This window comes from Mustelus asterias, chromosome 11 (assembly GCF_964213995.1).
Source record: "Mustelus asterias chromosome 11, sMusAst1.hap1.1, whole genome shotgun sequence".
Taxonomy (NCBI): Eukaryota; Metazoa; Chordata; class Chondrichthyes; order Carcharhiniformes; family Triakidae; genus Mustelus; species Mustelus asterias.
In genome coordinates this window covers 28,336,540-28,353,260 of record NC_135811.1, presented here as the reverse complement: position 1 = coordinate 28,353,260, position 16,721 = coordinate 28,336,540, and positions in this window count along the sequence as shown.

Below are 16,721 nucleotides of genomic sequence, written 5' to 3'. Positions count from 1 at the left end.
ACGGTTCCTGGATGCCACACTCGGTCAACTGCAGCCTTGGCAGTCACTCTCACCTCAGCTCTATTGTCCATGATTGGGGTGAGTGGCCTTGGCAGATCACAAACTAAGTGTCAGTGCGCAATTTATTGCTGAGAAGTTTGGAATTCTCTTCTGCAAAAGGGCCATTGAATCCAAATCAATGTAAATCCTATATCTAGAGATTGATAAATTTTGTTATCCTAAGCTATTAAGTAATATGGGACAAAGGCAGGGATATGTAGGTAGATCTCAGATCATCCAGTATTTCAAAGATAGGCGGAACAGGCTTGAGGGGCTGTTCCTACGGCACATCATTCTATGACTCTATGATTAAGTCGCCAATTTTGTTCTTGTTTGCCTTGCAACCAGTTACAGTACATCTTGTTTTAAGCTACAAGTTAGTTTTCAAAGCAGGTCCAGTCCCTACTGTGCAGAGCAGCCTTTAGCAATGATGTCAATTCAATGATGCATGCAATTGTTCACAATGTCCTACATATGCATGGCTTTCTCGTTCTATGTTCTCGTAATGTTAGTTTCCAACTGTGTATGCTCACTGCAAAGTAACTGATAATGTTAGATAAGCTGAACCACCAATGAGAGTTGGACACTCAGACATTGACAGGCTGCAGCGGAGAGTTATAATTTTGCTGTAGATTTTTGCCATAAGTTTTCTGGAGTGAAAAGTTCTGCTCTTAAAATGTATCCTGGAGAGAATAAAAGCACAACTTTCATGAACTAATTAGTGTTTCATCCATATTAGTTTAATTTATTGCATCCATTAGTCAGGGTCGTATTACTGAACCACCTCATAAACCACTTATTGCAGAGCGAGTGCAAATGTTGTAAATGATTAATTGGGACTCGAGAGAATAACAGCTGAAAACTGTTCCTCCAAATTCGCCATTGATATTCCCGCTGTCCTTCCTGTTTAGCTAGTTTTACCATTTCATTAGTTAGGAATTATGAGCACTTTAGTAATGAAATATACTCTTGTACCAAATTAATAGCTGAATCAATAGTTCATTTTTGAAAGATTAAACCGTGATAAGGGGTTCTTATAAGAATTGTTACTGATGTTTTGCCAATGAATGAGAATTTCCTCACTCTGCCAGCTGCAAGAATTCCCCCCGCAGTGAGGTTGTGGTTGTCTCAACTCAGTTCTGAATGGCTACAGACCCACCACACGCTACCGCCCACACTTTGGCACACCTGACCAAAACCTCTCCCTGTCACTGGCTGGCTGATGTTGGAAATGGAAACACTCTGCAGCCGCTTTGCTCGGTCGAGCAACAGCCAGATCGTTTTAGCTTCCATTCTCACCTTCTTGCTGGCCAGCACACCCTACATTAATCACCAAGGGAGACAATATCCATATAAAGCAAAGGCTCCATTCAAAATGGCTTTGCGTGCTGTGAACTGGGCTCACAAAATTCCAGCTGTTCAGTTGTTTACTGGAACTTCTCTGGGCAATATTGTTTGGAACAATTAATCACGAACTGCAACAAAATAAAGTGATTATAATCCCTTACACGCCACATACTAATCAGATGGGACACACATTATGAATACGGCCAAGCTGGCTGTCAATAGGTCTCGGCAGCAGGCGGTTGAGGGGTCTCCACTCTGACTCTCTGCCCCTCTTCTGTGGCTACGTCCGCTGCCTGGTGTCCCTGGAAAGGCCTCTGTGCGCTTCCAATTCCGGCCTCCCCTGTGCATTCTCAATTTTAAATGCTCTGCCTCTGGTGGTCATACCTTCAGCTGCCAAGACACTAAAGTTCAGGAATTCTCTTTTGAAACTCCTTTGCATTTTTGAGTGCATGGCAGATAGGGGCTAGTTGACATGATTGTGACATGTGTCACATATTGCACATGGACAAAGGTTTGGAAACATGCTATGCACACATGGGTAAGATAGGTATAGAGGGATATGGGCCAAATGCGGGCAATTGGGACTAGCTTAGGGGTTTAAAAAAAAAGGGCGGATTGGACAAGTTGGGCCGAATGTCCTGTTTCCATGCTATAAGCCTCTATGACTCTATGACATCTCTGATGCTGGGACTTTGGAAACTATTGAAACCTTTGCCTTATTAAGCCATCCCTGATGTCACTGCTATCCATTCGATCAGGGCCAGAGCCTTCCCCCTGAACATCGCCACATTCCCTCACTTCCTCTTGCCCTCATCCTCTGATGATTAGCCCCTACTTGTCATGTTCACAGAAATACGGAGGGTTTTAGCAAGGGAATTCCAGAACTTAGGGCCGAGGTAGCTGAAGATATGTCCACCAGCGGAGGAGCATTTGAAATCAGGGATGCAGAAGAGGCCAGAATTAGAGGCACAAAGAGATTCTGGAAGGTTGTAAGGCTAGTGGATGTTACAGACATAAGGAGGGGTGAAGCCATGGTGGGAGGGATATGAAAACATGAAGGAGGATGTTAAACTGAGGCATTGCTGGACCAGTTGCCAACACAGGCCAGCAAAAACATGGATGATTGGTGAATGGAGTTTGTACAAGTTAGGAGATGGGCAGCAGGATTTTGAATGAGTTCAAATTGATCAAGGGTGGCAGATAAATAATCATAATAAAAGAAAAAACTGTTTCTATATAAGGCCTTTCACAACAACAGGGTGTCCCAAAGCCCTTTGCAGTCAATGAAGTATTTTTGAAGGGTATTCCTTACTGTGATATCGGTAATCTAACAGTCAAATTGTGCTTGTTAAACTCCCACAGAAAGCAATGATAATGAACAAATAATCTACTTCTGGATTCGACATAAATATTGGCCTAGACAACAGGACTCCATGAAGACGGGAATGGGTTAATGAACTTTGTTACACTTAAGCATTGAGACCCGAACTCTGTAATATTTAGAGATTTGTGAGAAGCACATTGTTTTCGTGTCTGTGAAGCCTCTTTTCATGTATCCAAACCAGATAAGAGGTACAGCTGTCCTTGCTGTGGTATACAACTGTATGATTTTCCCAGCTAGTATAAGCTCAGCAGAATCAGCTAAGCTAGACTCCATTTTATATTATGTACCTTTGTTTAACACGGTGGAGCTGACATGTGTGCCTTCAGTGATCGTATAATAATGGATTCATATATATTCATTATATACCATTCATCCTTATCGATATAAATTGTTATATAGGCCCCTGTATTTTAGTTAACCTGTTTATGCAAACTTATAATCTTGTGTAATGGAGAAACGACGCACAGGTGGTGACAAAACAGATATTCGCAGCCTTGAGATGGCCACGGTTACACGGGAAAGACGGAACTGCCGAGACAGCAATAACCGTGGGAAGATGAGGACGTGACCGCGGGTGAAAATATATGTATAAATATTGCTCTTGACCTGTATTCAGTAAGGTGTCTGGAGACCGTGTTAGGAATCGGGCTTCTTCCACAATTGTGAAAATAAACCACTGTGCTTTGACTCACGACTAGTCTCAGAGGTATTATTTTACCTACAACAATTAGTGCCGAAACCCGGGATCTGTTTACGGGCCCGGTCGAATGGCCACGACCGGGACACCGGAATAGATTACCGAACTTAATAAAGTGCGTCAAACTACAGTAGGTGATCATCTGTAATGAGACAGTGTGAGAGTGAAAGACATCTGAACTGAACACATACGGACAAGGAGGCAATTGACTCTAACACGCAGCCTTAGACCGGTTGTTAAGAGGGGAAATCCCCCACGCGATGGTCAGGAATTTGAAATGGGTGTTAGAGTCTGGAAAAAGGTTGCCTGAAGTGTGATGTTCAGACGTGAGTGAGAAAGACTGTCTGAGTGATCACCGGAGTTGAAGGAAAAGCCTTCATGTAAAAGCCGGCTTAACAAATATATAGCATAAGCGGTGGTACGGAGGGATCTGATCACCCCCCAGGTATCACCGGACTCCGATAAGAGCGACCTGTGAGGGGAGCGCGAGAAGGGAGAATAGAAGACTCCAGGTGGTGAATATAAACTTATCGGTGTTATGGCGGGACAAGGACAGTGGGGACCCCCGGGATCCCTGATAAATGAATATATGACTAAGAGGGACAAACTCATTAAACAGATGAACAAAGGGGGGTGGGATTTAGACCACCCGCTAGACCAACAACGGAAATGGTTGGAAAAGGAAAAGAAAGACAGAACTAAGAAAATTGGAGTTCTCTTAGTTCACCAATTGGCCGGATTAATTGAACAGGTCTCAGTCTTGGGTAAGAAATGGGCTGACGACAAAGCGAAAACAGAATTAGAAAAGAGAAACCAACGTTTAGAGGACCCCGGCTGGGGATCCTTGCCTCCCTATAGGCCGGCCGTACAACCCATGGCACCAGTGGGAGACTTCGACCCCAATGAGGAAGAGGGCCATGATCTCGCTCCCGTAACTCGGGGCGGGACATTACAGAATCCCACTGCCCGATACAAACCCTTCACCCCAGGAGAAAGACAACAAGTTTCGGCATCCCTGGGAAGGCTCCATTTACATTTGTGGGACTGTGGTGAACCATTGTTGGTTCCCACTAGGTAGTGCTGAGCCATGGTCTGGCCAGTACTATGAGTCTGTATATATGTTACTGTTGGGGTTAGGGTTGGGCTGTTCTACCTGTTAATATAGTTGTTATGGTACACCCCAGTCGGCTCCGCCTCCTGGGAGAGGTATAAAGGTCACTGCTCTGCCTGGTGACCCTTTAGTCTGGGATCGTGTACTGTATATGGTAGCTCTGTTATTGTTGGCAATAAAAGCCTTTATTTCCCGAGTACATCATGCCTCTCGTGTGGTATATCGCGCATCAGGGACATACACCAGTTGGTGCGGGCCTCGTGCCCACAGGATAAGTGGAGACTGATGAGTGACGGAGCGGGTAACGCGCCAACCAATTGGTCCAGAATTACCAATATTAAACAACAAAGGGGTGAAGGAGCCTCCGAATTTGGGGAGCGACACATTAGAGTGCACCAAGAATGTTCGGGAATGCCCGAAAAGATAGAGCCTTTTTACAAGCATTTAAAGACGGGCTGTTGCCAGCTCACCAAAAAATCCTTAAAATGGAAGTTCTCAATACCCAGAACTATGATGAATTAGTAGAATAGGCGTCTGGAATTAGAGACGGACCAGATGAGAAACCATACCCACGAATAGAACAGGAAAATGTTCGTGCAAACAGTGGAGGAGCTAAACCAAAGGGTGTGTGCCATAATTGTGGGAAACTGGGTCATTTTGCCAGAGACTGTAGGGCTCCGAAGGGGGGTAGAAGGAAGGCCCCTACCTGCCAGTTTTGCAATAAGGAGCAGCCCCCGCGAGTTTGAGTAAGGAGGGTAGAATCTACGTGTCTGCACTAGTAGGGGAGCCTCCATATCTATCACTGACCTACCCTTACCCATAACGAATAAAATGATCTATGTAAAATAAATTAACAGACAGAAGACCCCTGCCTACTAAAGAGAAAAGCAAAATAAAGAAAAGATTGGAGAGTTAGAATCCAGAATAAGGGAACTGGAGAAACAAAACCACGTGTTAGAAGAAAAGCAATGGAGAGGGGAAACTGTTCCTCTACCTCCTAATGAGTCCACACAACAGGGACCAACCGCTCCTCCAGAGGAGTGGGAAGTGCTAGAACACAACTTAGCACCAGTAACCCAAGGGGGAACAGATGCGCAGCCAAAAGCAAATTATAAACCCTTCACTCAGTTTAAAGCAGAGATTCAGAGGGTATTAGGGAATGCTCCCACTTACTGGAGCAGAATTACCACAACAAAACAGTTATGAGAGGGATCAGTGTATGTGATAATGAGGGAAACCCTAAAACTTGGGTAATGTTGAAGTGGGAGTGTGAGGTGTATGAGAAGGACAAAAAAGATTAGAACGGCAAGCTGAGCAAAGGAAAGATAAAAAAACCAGGAGGTATCTGGCTTGTCAATGTTGTTCCAAAATACCGATACAGGAGGAGGAGGATTGGTGAAATCTACCCAGTGTAGATAATCACCAGAAATCTAAGGCAGCCGTCATTGCCCCGATGAATATAACAGACACCAGCGCCAGTGCCACTGCAAAGACAGAAGGGACTCAAATCAGGTTAAATTGGTTAGTGTGAAGGGTGATAGACCAAAGAGGGGGGTAAAGGGTTAAAAGAAACAAGCAGGCAGTGTACATGACAGAGAGAGAGAGAGAGGATGTAATTGTGCGACCGAGAGCCTCATGTGGTGGGATAGGGTATAGCAGATCAAAGTGAATTGCTTCTCTGTGTGCGAGTTTAATAAATTACTTTTCCCAGTTGAGTGTTTGTTAAAACTATTAGAGATTAAAGTGATAAAGTTTCGTGAATTTACTTCTGTTTTGAGTTTAATTACAGTTTGGAAGACAGAAGAATAAAAGCAGCTGCTAATCAACGTTCTGTATTCTCTTTAAGTGTTTTACTTTCATCCCTGTTTAAGATGTTAAGTTTGAATGAATGTTGGAAGCTTCCATGTGTGTCCATGTTTAACAAAGTGGATGTTTTATTGTTGTTTGCTTTAATGTTTTTATGTTAAGAAAGGAGTTAAACCTTGGAAGGGACCATGTGCTCTTTCCTTGTCTTGAAGTCAAAATTATAAGAGTTAGCTGAGACGTTGGGAGAAAAAATAAGTAATTTTGTGAAAAAGTAGAAAAGCAGGAACAAAGGAGTGAGGTAAATATACTGTCTATGAGTCAGTTTAAAGTATATCAAGTTAGTGAAATGAATCGTAGTTCTGATTACTCCAAGTTCCAGCAGGAGATTAATTAATTAAAACCTCAGTTGTCAATGCAGATAAGGATGTTGTCATTGAGTATTTTTAATCTGCATTTGTTGCCAAACATGGCTAAACTTTGTAACACCATGAATTGTTGGAACTTGTGTTGCCAGTTAGTTCGAAATAACATTTGGAAATTCAAGGCTTGTATTATGTTGTTTCGTTAACATGCAACAAATTACATAGTCTAATATTGATGATAGTTCTGACTAGCCCATCCAAAAGAAAACCTGACTACAGTACTAACTTCTGGAGACCAACACCAATGCAAATTGCCCAGTTAGAATGCAGTATTAAGGTCCACAGAATATAGTGATTTACAAACATCTGATAGTTTAGTATTCTGTAACTGGTTAAAATTATATACTGCCGCTCGATTATTATACAGTATAAGCACTGCCATATAGACCCGAGCATAAAATCAAATCCTGAAAAGCCTTAACCAATTTTATAATATATATTGTGTATTGATAAAAACATAATTCTGTAGGAGAAAAGGCTATTTATTTCCAAGCTAAATGTTGGTGCTAGGCATTTGAATGCACTTCTTTGTAGGTACTTTGTGAAGTACTGTAATGTGGCACTTGCATGCAAACAAATTATCAAATTAGATATAATGAAAGAGTGCATCATATAAAGATCGGAGCTGTATGGCATGTGATTTTAATGGGGAAAGTGATGTCTTTTGATAGGGTTACATACAAATGAATGGAAGATGCAGCCAGTAAAATGTTATTTGATTCACACTAAGCTTTCTTTGGAAGAGGGATATGTAATTAAATGTATAATGCACTAGCTAAAGCCATACAGACATCGGGAAAAATGTGGACAAAGGTATTGTCCACCATACTAATGAGATTAAGGGCTACCACAAACCGGACTAACCCCTTATGAACTAATGACAGGACGGGTGATGCAATTACCAGAAAGCATCATAACAGGTGGGACCGATGTTGGTCCACTAAAAGATAAAATCAGGAGATATGTTTTGGAACTAAGCACCCAACTCAAAGGGATGCGCAAGTTGGTAAAAGACAATCAGGAAATGAAAGACGCAGAGAGAGAGCTTGAAATGCTCCCTGCCATCCCAACAGCGGGACATCCTAGTGAAAACACTACCTGACAAACCAGGGTTTGCACCAAAATGGAATGGGCCGTATGAAGTTATAATTAGTGGAGATACCTGTGCCTGTATAGACATAAGAGGGAAAGGTATATGGAAACATTAAACTCAGTTGAAAGAATATGCTGGAACTAATTGGAAAAATATGTGATATACTCCAATTGCAGATATAAACAGACAACAACTGACTCCAAGCAAGCTGAACGGGTTCACGGGAAGTTGAGCGCGGGCGATATAGCCTTTGGAGCATTGTATAATGGTCACGCGAGATATTAGTAAGTGATAAGATGCTCCTCATGCTGCTTCTCACAACCCTGGCCCTGTTAGCCATAGCGGGAAAGTATAGATGGAATTATGAGAATTTAGGGATAAAGTACAGTGATCATCTCTGTAATGATGACTCTGTGCATTGCATGAACACCTTTGTGTATATGAAAAGTGGAACTTTTTCAAGGAACAAATACTGGATGTCCTTGATAGGTATGTCCCTGTCAGGCAGGGAGGAAATGGCCGAGTGAGGGAACCATGGTTCACGAAAGAGGTGGAATGTCTTGTGAAAAGGTAGAGGGAAGCTTATGTAGGGATGAGGAAACAAGGTTCAGATGGCTCGATTGAGGGTTACAAGTTAGCAAGGAATGAGCTGAAAAAGGGGCTTAGGAGAGCTAGGAGGGGACACGAGAAGTCCTTGGCGGGTCGGATCAAGGAAAACCCCAAGGCTTTTTACTCTTATGTGAGGAATAAAAGAATGACCAGGGTGAGGTTAGGGCCGGTCAAGGACAGTAGTGGGAACTTGTGTATGGAGTCAGTAGAGATAGGCGAGGTGATGAATGAATACTTTTCTTCAGTGTTCACCAAGGAGAGGGGCCATGTTTTTGAGGAAGAGAGGGTGTTACAGGCTAATAGGCTGGAGGAAATAGATGTTCGGAGGGAGGATGTCCTGGCAGTTTTGAATAAACTGAAGGTCGATAAGTCCCCTGGGCCTGATGAAATGTATCCTAGGATTCTTTGGGAGGCAAGGGATGAGATTGCAGAGCCTTTGGCTTTGATCTTTGGGTCCTCGCTGTCCACGGGGATGGTGCCAGAGGACTGGAGAATGGCGAATGTTGTTCCTCTGTTTAAGAAAGGGAATAGAAATGACCCTGGTAATCATAGACCGGTTAGTCTTACTTCGGTGGTTGGTAAATTGATGGAAAAGGACCTTAGAGATGGGATTTACGACCATTTAGAAAGATGCGAATTAATCCGGGATAGTCAGCATGGATTCGTGAAGGGCAAGTCGTGCCTCACAAATTTGATAGAATTTTTTGAGGAGGTAACTAAGTGTGTTGATGAAGGTAGGGCAGTTGATGTCATATACATGGATTTTAGTAAGGCGTTTGATAAGGTCCCCCATGGTCGGCTTATGATGAAAGTGAGGAGGTGTGGGATAGAGGGAAAGTTGGCCGATTGGATAGGTAACTGGCTGTCTGATCGAAGACAGGGGTGGTGGTGGATGGAAAATTTTTGGATTGGAGGCAGGTTGCTAGCGGAGTGCCGCAGGGATCAGTGCTTGGTCCTCTGCTCTTTGTGATTTTTATTAATGACTTAGAGGAGGGGGCTGAAGGGTGGATCAGTAAATTTGCTGATGACACCAAGATTGGTGGAGTAGTGGATGAGGTGGAGGGCTGTTGTAGGCTGCAAAGAGACATAGATAGGATGCAAAGCTGGGCTGAAAAATGGCAAATGGAGTTTAACCCTGATAAATGTGAGGTGATTCATTTTGGTAGGACTAATTTAAATGTGGATTACAGGGTCAAAGGTAGGGTTCTGAAGACTGTGGAGGAACAGAGAGATCTTGGGGTTCATATCCACAGATCTCGAAAGGTTGCCACTCAAGTGGATAGAGCTGTGAAGAAGGCCTATAGTGTGTTAGCTTTTATTAACAGGGGGTTGGAGTTTAAGAGCCGTGGGGTTATGCTGCAACTGTACAGGACCTTGGTGAGACCACATTTGGAGTATTGTGTGCAGTTCTGGTCACCTCACTATAGGAAGGATGTGGAAGCGCTGGAAAGAGTGCAGAGGAGATTTACCAGGACGCTGCCTGGTTTGGAGGGTAGGTCTTATGAGGAAAGGTTGCGGGAGCTAGGGCTGTTCTCTCTGGAGCGGAGGAGGCTGAGGGGAGACTTAATAGAGGTTTATAAAATGCTGAAGGGGATAGATAGAGTGAACGTTCAAAGACTATTTCCTCGGGTGGATGGAGCGATTACAAGGGGGCATAACTATAGGGTTCGTGGTGGGAGATACAGGAAGGATATCAGAGGTAGGTTCTTTACGCAGAGAGTGGTTGGGGTGTGGAATGGACTGCCTGCAGTGATAGTGGAGTCAGACACTTTAAGAACATTTAAGCGGTTATTGGATAGGCACATGGAGCACACCAGGATGATAGGGAGTGGGATAGCTTGATCTTGATTTCAGATAAAGCTCGGCACAACATCGTGGGCCAAAGGGCCTGTTCTGTGCTGTACTGTTCTATGTTCTATGTATGTCTTATCTGTATGCATCACAATCGAATCGGAGCAAGTGCTGGGTCTGTTCACACATTCCCACGCACGGAGGAAAGGGAGGAAAGCCTTTATTCCCTATCCTTTTATCAGCTCCAGAAATGATAGAATGGATTTTAAATCAGAATGGAACCCAGGAAGGGACAAGGAAACTGACATTTAAAACCCCATCGGGTACCACCATGCAGGGTATGTTTAATATCAGCAACAGTGATGTTGTTTTAAGGCTAGGGGGCGGAGGATGCACTTTATCGATCTTTAAGAAACATTACCAGCCCAGCTACGACAGATCAGATTCCCCACCCTACTTCGTTGTGAAAAATCAACAAAGGGGATATATCTGCCTGACAAGAAATGGAACCATACCTGTTGGCCGTAGCTACTGTATGCAGCAGATTAATGTCACTAATGATGCTTGGGCCATGGTACAACAGGTCACAATCCAGTGCCCCACAGCCACCGTCCCGGTTAGCCTCTCCTCCGCTTATGTAAGCAGGATGACTGCATATAATGGCACCTATTTTGTCTGTGGAAACAAGGCCTATCCGTGGCTTCCCTGGGATTGGGCAGGATCGTGTTATTTGGCATATGTGGTGCCCTATATTCACTATTACACTGACTTACGGGACCACCCCGAGATACACCTGCTGAGGGCTAAGCGAGCCATTAGTGAGACAGAACGGTTCTTCATGATAGCCTACCCACTTTATTGTTCAGCAAAGGCAGCACAGGAACTTATACGGATGGCCTCGACCCTAGGGAGAATTGCAAATGAGACTAAAGATGGGTTCGAGGAGGTGAGCACGGCCGTCTCCGAAATATCGGCAGAGGTTGTGACTATTTGGACTGTGGCGTTACAGAACCGATTGGCACTCGATTATGTGCTAGCCTCCCAAGGAGGAGCATGTGCCATAGTTGGCTCCGAATGCTGTACGTACATTCCCGATGCTTCGGAGAATATAACTCGCTTAGCAGATCATATTAAACACGTGGAGAAAACAATACAGGATGAGGGGAACCAATATCACAATTATAACCCTCCGGGCTGGCTGGGGCAATGGTTCAGGTCGTGGGGTGCATACCTGATGCATGGATTGATTGTATTAATTGTAATTGTAATTACTTGCTGTGTTTGTATGGCATTATTGAACGCCTGTTGCAAAACAGTAACAGTGTGGATTATACCGGGCGCAAGTGTACATGCAGAGGGGGCAGACCTCCTGACAATGGAGCTAGGCCCATACGCTGATAACATTTGGTTCTGAATTGGTCATGGGGCCATGTTTGGGCCTGGCCCGACCAAAAGGGGGGAAATGAAGATGGGAATAGGTTAATGAACTTAGTAACACTTAAGCATTGAGACCCAAACTTATGTAAGCAGGATGACTGCATATAATGGTACCTATTTTGTCTGTGGAAACAAGGCCTATGTGCGGGTTAGGTTGATTGGCTATGCTTAAATTGCCCTTAGTTTCCTGGGATGCGTAGGTTAGAGGGATTAGCGGGTAAATGTGTAGGGATATGGGGATGGGGCCTGGGTGAGATTGTGGTCGGTGCAGACTCGATGGGCCGAATGGCCTCTTTCTGTGCTGTAGGGTTTCTAAGATTTCTAAGAAACTCTGTAATATTTAGAGATTTGTGAGAAGCTCATTGTTTTTGTGTCTGTGAAGCCTCTTTTCATGTATCCAAACCAGATAAGAGGTACAGCTGTCTTTGCTGTGGTATACAATTGTATGATTTTCCCAGCTCGTATAAGCTAAGCAGAATCAGCTAAGCTAGACTCCATTTTATATTATGTACCTTTGTTTAACACGGTGGAGCTGACATGTATGCCTTCAGTGATCGTATAATAATGGATTCATATATATTCATTATATACCATTCATCCTTATCGATATAAATTGTTATATAGGCCCCTGTTTTTTAGTTAACCTGTTTATGCAAACTTATAATCTTGTGTAATGGAGAAACAACGCACAGGTGGCGACAAAACAGATATTCGCAACCTTGAGATGGCCACGGTTACACGGGAAAGACGGAACAGCCGAGACAGCAATAACCGTGGGAAGATGAGGACGTGACCGCGGGTGAAAATATATGTATAAATATTGCTCTTGACCTGTATTCAGTAAGGTGTCTGGAGACCGTGTTAGGAATCGGGCTTCTTCCACAATTGTGAAAATAAACCACTGTGCTTTGACTCACGACTAGTCTCAGAGGTATTATTTTACCTACAACACTCCACTTCTTTGAGAAAGTGCCACTGAGAGCAGACAGGACCTTGGTTCAACGTCTCATCTGAAAGTGACAGTGCAGCACTCATTCAATACTGCGCTGGAATGTCAGCCCAACATGTTGTGCTCCAGTCTGAGAGTGGGGCTTGAACCCATAGCCTTCCAGCCAATTGGTAAGAGTGCTTCCAACTGACCCACAGTAATAATAGCTTATCAAATTAAGGTGTTCAAACAGACTAGATCACAATGGACCTTTTTTGATAGTTGGTGCAATCGTAAATAATTGTAATAGCTTACCAAGAATGCAAAGCTGATCTTTCTTATCTGATTAGCCTTGTGTACTAATATGCCTTCAGGGATGACCAGGGAGATGATCTCTAAGAACTTGATAAGCCCACACCTGCACAGCAAACACCTCAGCGACACACACACTAATGGAGGAGCGTGTGTCAATTTATTGTAGATTTTACGACTTGGCTACATACCTTTCAGTTCATTATTGGCATTAGATGAAATTATTAATTCTAATTTGCAGATGAAAACTATTTTCTGAGATCCAGCTGATCCCACAGAGCAGCTGCAATGCAGCACAATAAAACACAACGCGGACCAATGAAATCATACAGGGGTATTTTAAAATCACACAAGGGTATTTAGAATCTGATAATGCTTCTTTCCTACTTTCCTCATGCCAATTTATCATCTGTCAAGCATTAGAATAATTCGATATTAGCTCAGATGCAAACTAGATGCAAACCCGCTCAGTAAAACCCAATTTCTTGCTGCTTCAGCACCACAGTGACTGCAGTAATTACTGACTATCTCGTCTTTGCCATTGATGGCTGTAGGTGAGAGTTACTTTAGTATAGGCTAGAGCACATACGGGCCTCGGGGAAGTCTTCCCATTGTTCTGAGGTGCATGAGTCATACAGGATTTAGCTCAGCATTCAGCTCGCATCCTGAACACAAGAGTTTTTTTTCCTTTCTCGGCAGACAACAAAGAAACTTGTGTAAGGCTTCATTCGAAAAGGGGAATTGACTGGCACCAGCTGAGGTCAATCTCGTCAGTTAGCATTTAGTCAACTATGAATAAGGCATGTTCATTCAAAGCTCCTGCCACATTTCCATCCGCTTGCCACACACATTGATTATTTTCTTGTCCGGAATTTACAGTTTGATTTATTGTGGGTTTGACATAAAGTTTATATTTATGGGTAAAAGTACAGTGTCAGACTAGGAGGCCTTCATTATAATCCCAGTGTTGCTTCAACAAATTGAATATGTTTAAAGAGACAGAACAAAAGCCATTACAGAAGTAGGTTTTTTTTGCTCACATCCATTGCTGCAGTCGAATGCCTTTGCCTATCTAATCTCACTGCCTGGTTGGAATGTCATCTGAACTGCCAATCCTGTAAACAAACCCGGTCCACACCTCTGTAAACACACTCAAGAGTTTACATAGGAAAATACCAGGTGAGAAGCAAACTACATAAATGCCAACACAAAGGTGTATTCTTAGACAAACATGAGGCATTCCACTACTTCTGTCCTCAAAAGGTAATTTAGCGCAATAACTTGTAAGGCAGAAATTTCAGGTTTTTTTAGGTTGGGTGGTGCATGATGACAATCTCTCTTCAAATAATAATTCCATTGAATTTTATAAGCTGTTCCATTGTATTGTGAAAATGAAGATTACGGCAGCATACAAGTCCATGCTGATTGCCCTAGTGAGTTTACTCAGGTGATGGATCTTCATTACCTGTGCTTTGATCCAATGTAAGGCCAACTCTTCCACTTGGCTCTAATTAGAGGCCATATGATAAGGCCAGTGCTCTGAACAGATCACGTAGTGACCCAATAAGCAGCAATGGAAAAACTTTAAAGGGTGAATGGAAAGGCTATAAATCGAGTGCTTTTCTGTAAGGATGAAAAGGAGTGGGCTGGGTTCCAGCCAATGAATAGAAATTGAATCAAATCTGAAACTAAAATAGAAACATTTCATACTTGCAGGGTTAATAAAGTAAGGAACGCCAAGATAAATACAAAAACAGGAAAGCTACAAAAAGAATGTTTAGAAAGAGCATGGAGGAATTTGAGAGAAAGTTATGAAGGGCAATAAAATAAATTTTCAATAGATGCATCAGAAGTAATAGACATAGGTATTGCTGCCCAAGAGTGAAGGAGGCAGTGATCAGTGAGGAAATGATAGAGTATTATTTAAGTATTTCACATCAACTCCCACACAGAATGTAGATATTGATGTTGTGGTACAACCAAAAGTGCATATGAAACAACTGGTGGAGATTGTTAGCGTGGGTTTCCTTTGGGTGGTCCAGTTTCCTCCCACAGTCCAAAGATGTGCGGGTTAGGTCGACTGGCCATGCTAAATTGCCCCTTCGTGTCCAAAGATATGCGGGTTAGGTTGACTGGCCATGCTAAATTGACCCTAGTGTCAGGGGGATTAGCAGGGTAAATATGTGGTGTTACAGGAATAGGGCCTGGGTGGGATTGTGGTGGGTGCAGACTCGATAGGCCGAATGGCCTACTTCTGCACTGTAGGGATTCAATGAAAACAAAATAGTACTAAAGAAGTAATTTAAAGCTAAGTTAGACAAATCCAAGGGACCGGAATAGTTCATACTCAAAAATCCTAGAGGAAGCACAATTGTGTCTCAGGACTCATGGGTGGTGAAAGAGAACGCAGGAATAAGGCAAGAAATTGGAGCCATTTAGACTTACTTCAGATCGCTGTCATTTATAATGGGTTAGCTCGGTTGACTAGATGGTCAGCATGTAGATCAGATTAACACCAACAGCATGAGGTTCAATCCCCATTGCAGCTGAGGCAGCCTTATGGCCTGCCCCCACTCCCCCTGTAATAAAAATAATCATAACATTTTGCCGTGATAATTGGCAAATCGTTGAAAAGCATCTGCCTTCAGGCAGCAAACTCAAGAAGATGAAGATAGCTCGTATTATGAGAAGACATTACAAAACAGTTGGAAAAATATTGATTAGTCAATACCAGTCTACGTGGAATTCTAAAAGGAAGGTCACATTTTGTGAAATTTATAGAATTCTTTGACGAATTAACAGGGACGATGATAGAAAAAGGAAATGCAGTGGAAATGGTTCATTTGAATTTTATCAAAACACTTTATAAGGTACCACATAAGAGGGCTATAATGGTCCATTAAATTAATGTAATGTGGCTAGAAAGATGCTTGAAAGTGAGAGCAAAGATCAAAGGTAAATTTCTCAGAAAAGGAAAGTGTGATGAGCAGCGTTCCCTCGGATCTATATTAGTGTAACTTTTATTTATATACATCAATCTGGACTTAGAAGTTAAGGGAATAATATATTAATCTGATGATAAAACTGGAGGGTACAGCAAATTGTGAAGTGATTATGGAGAATTGCAAAGGATATAGGTAGGCTAGTGGAATGGACAAATAAGTTATATTTTAACATGAAAAATGTGAATATATTTTAAAAGCAAAATAAAGGAAGGATATGCTTTAAATGGTAGGATCAAAGCGATTTTGTATGCTATTTAAAACATGGATGGGATTTTCCAGGCCTTCCTGTCAGCAGGCTCTTCCAGTCCTAATGAAGTGACCCCCCATGCAGGTTCCCCAGTAGCTGGACAGGTGAATCATGCAAAACATCGTTTGGCAGAACTGGATAACATACCATGGGGGGAATGAAAAATCCAAGAACATGTCTTTTCCAAATATTTTTGCCCTTGGTAGAACTGTTCTAGATTCTGCTCACACCACTTCTTCTGTCGGGCATTTGTTATCCAACATCCTTCTGTTCCATGACCATCTTGACTGGGCAATCTTTCCAACCCTTCCAACTCTCTGCCATCTCTGTACTCAAGCAGTTCTGGTCTTTTGTGCATCCCTGACTTTAATCACTCCCCATTGGCTGCTGTGTCTTCAGCTGGCAAGACCCGAAGGTCTGAAATTCCCTCCCTACACCTCCTTCCCTTCTCCCACCTCCTTTAAGATGCTCCTTAAAATGTACCTCCTTTAAC